The sequence below is a fragment of the Tupaia chinensis genome, unplaced genomic scaffold (assembly GCF_000334495.1).
Source record: "Tupaia chinensis unplaced genomic scaffold, TupChi_1.0 Scaffold000443_1, whole genome shotgun sequence".
In the NCBI taxonomy this organism is placed as follows: Eukaryota; Metazoa; Chordata; class Mammalia; order Scandentia; family Tupaiidae; genus Tupaia; species Tupaia belangeri.
The window spans coordinates 68,700-71,616 of record NW_006159948.1 but is presented as its reverse complement, the minus strand read 5'-3'; the positions used below and the strand labels follow the sequence as shown (position 1 = coordinate 71,616).

The 2,917-nt window shown below is 35.9% G+C and overlaps 1 pseudogene; it reads right to left on the bottom strand.

Annotated features, from left to right (window-relative positions):
* Positions 1 to 2,368: 2,368 nt before the first annotated feature.
* On the bottom strand, positions 2,369 to 2,742 carry LOC106735572 (microtubule-associated proteins 1A/1B light chain 3B pseudogene; annotated as a pseudogene).
* Between the last annotated feature and the right edge of the window lie 175 nt (positions 2,743 to 2,917).

Here is a 2,917-nt window from a genome sequence, read left to right as displayed (position 1 = left end):
TTGTCTGTCTTTCTCTCTCAGTCATGTTCATATATACTCTATCACAAATAAAAAAAGAAAAAAGAACATTTTAAAGTCTAGCTCATAGTAAGCACCAGGGTGCTCATTATTATTCTTGCTAATGCTATTATTGTTACCCTTGTATCTCATCAATACTGGAAATTACTGGGCCAGCTCCATAATCTAGTGATGAAGGCTCTCAGTTTCCAAATGGCTGACTACGTAGTTCAAATCTGGACCAGGTGGGCAATGCACGTGCATGTCCAAAATCCCAACAGGGTAGAAAAATGGAGAAAGGATTGTGATGCGACTACATCCCACGGGAGGGCACTTTCTCCCTCTGCTTCTCTGTCTTTCTGTGTCTCTTTGGAAAGCACATATACCTTCTGGCAAATAATTTAAAAAAAAATTTAATACCAGAAATTATTTAGTTTCTACAACTTAGGAGACAGAAAAGAATCTTTTTTCAAAAAAATTGACATTTAATAATTGCACATAGAGTACAGTGTTATTTTTCAGTGATGTGAATACACTGTGTAATGATCAAATCAGAGTAATTAGTATAACCACCTCAAACAGTTATCATTATGTTGTGCTGGGGACATTCAAAATCCTTTCTTCTATCTATTTTGAAATATACAACAAATTATTGTAACTATAATCACTCTATTGCGCTATAGAACACTAGAACTTATTCCTTCTATCTAATTTGAATGCGATATCTGTTAACCAGCAGCTCCTTAGTAACCACCATTCTACTCTCTACTTCTATGAGAACAACATTTTTAGCTTTTATATATGTGAGAAAAGCAGTATTTTTCTTTCTGTGCCTGGCTTATTTCGCTTAATTCAATGTCCTCCAGGTTCACCTGTTTCCTGACAGGATTTTGTTATTTTTAATAGCTAAATAATATTCCATAATGGAATATGTGAGAGAGATATAAATGTGTGTGTGTGTGTGTGTGTGTGTGTGTGTGTGTGTGCGTTCATGTATCAATACTGGAAATATCAATACAGGGATATATATATATATATATATACACTTTTTCTTTATCCATTAATCAGTTGATGGATACTTAGTCTGATTCTATTTCTTGGCTATTGTGAGGAGGCTACAATGAACATGAAAGCATAGATATCTCTTCAAAATACTGATTTCCATCCCTTTGAGCATATGTACAGTAGTAGGATTGCTGGATCATGACCAGTGATGTTGAGTATTTTTTTTTCATATATTTGATGACCATCTGTATGTCTCATTTTGAAAAAATGTCTATTCGGGTGATATACCCATTTTAAAAATCCAGTTATTTGGGGTTTTGCTGCTGAGTTGAGTCCCTTGTATATTTTGAATAGTAATCCTTTCTTAGATGAATAGTTTGCAGATATTTTCTCCCATTCTGTAAATTCTCTTCACTTTGTTGATGGTTTCCTTTCCTTTTTGGTTTTATATAATCTGTCTATTTTCGCTTTTGTTGCTTGTGACAGTTTCTCCATTGGTCTAAGTGCATCTTATGCAAATGCCATGCTAAAGCTTTATAATGTATCTTGAAGTCAGGTAATGTGCTGCCTCCAGCTTTGTTTTTTGTCAGATTGCTTTAACTATTCAGAATGTTTTGGTGTGTGTGATTTCATACAACTATTATGCTTGCTTTTTCTATTCTGGTGAATAGCATTTTGCCATTGGCCTTTTGATAAAGATTGCAATGAATCCATAGATCACTTTGGGTAGTGTAGACATTTTAATAGTGTTAATTCTTTCAATCTGTAAATGTGGAACATCTTTTAATTTCTTGTATGTCATCTTTGGTTTCTTTTATCAGTATTTTATGGTTTTTGTTGTAGAGCTCTTCCTCAGTTATGTTTATTCCTAGGTATTTTATTTTATTTTTTACCTTAGAATGTAAAGTATTTTTTTAAACCTCTAAAATTTGAAAACAAGATGGTCTAGGTTAAATAATTTGGAGCTCAGTTTTTCTGCTTAAAATACAAAAGCAACTTCCTAAAACTCCTAGGTGGGAACAGTACTGTTCTGTGTGTGTGTGTGTGTGTGTGTGTGTGTGTGTGTTGTAAAAATTATTTTATTTAACTTTATTTATTTATTCACTATTATTTTCCAGTTTGATCAGAGAGAGACAGAGAGAGAGAGGAAAAGTGAGAAAGCAGGCCACCAAGTGCAGGACCTGAACTGCAGTCAAGCATGTGGGAGTCCAGCGCCTTTAACCACCACCCCACTGGCCAGCCCCAAGGGAACACTACTGTTTTGATGATCTCTAACTAGATGAATTGATCAATCTCAATGGACAATATCCCTTTTTTTTCCTTGGTAAGGGTTTTAAAAATTTAGAACAGCTGTACTTTTCTAGTCTCAGACTGACAGTTTCATCCCAAATACCTCCTATGAGACATAGACCATATACAGGAATCCATCTTCATCCTTTCTTTTTCATATACTTCAGAGATGGGTGTGGACACACTTACCAGGCTGTGTCCATTCATCAGGAGGAAGAAGGCTTGATTGGCATTGAGCTGTAGGTGCCTTCTCATTACCATGATGAGTTCACTCATGTTGACATGATCAGGTACCAGGAACTTGGTTTTACCCAAGACAGGAAGCTGCTCCTCACCCTTGTGCCACTGTATTAACACCAGTATTTTGGTGGGATGCTGTTCTTGAATAAGTTGGACATCTACTCTTTTTTTGAAGATGCTTCACTGCTTAAGGGTCTTCTCTGTCCACATGGCATGGGAGCTGGACGGTGGCGGTGGCAGCAGGACAGAGGGTCCTGATGGCTACAGGGATAGAAGCAGCTTTGATCTCCTAGGTATTTTACTTTTGCAGCTATTGTAAATGGTATTGCTTTCTTGGTTTTTTTTTTTTTTTTTTTTTTTTTTTTGGGGGGGGTTGGTTTTTTTT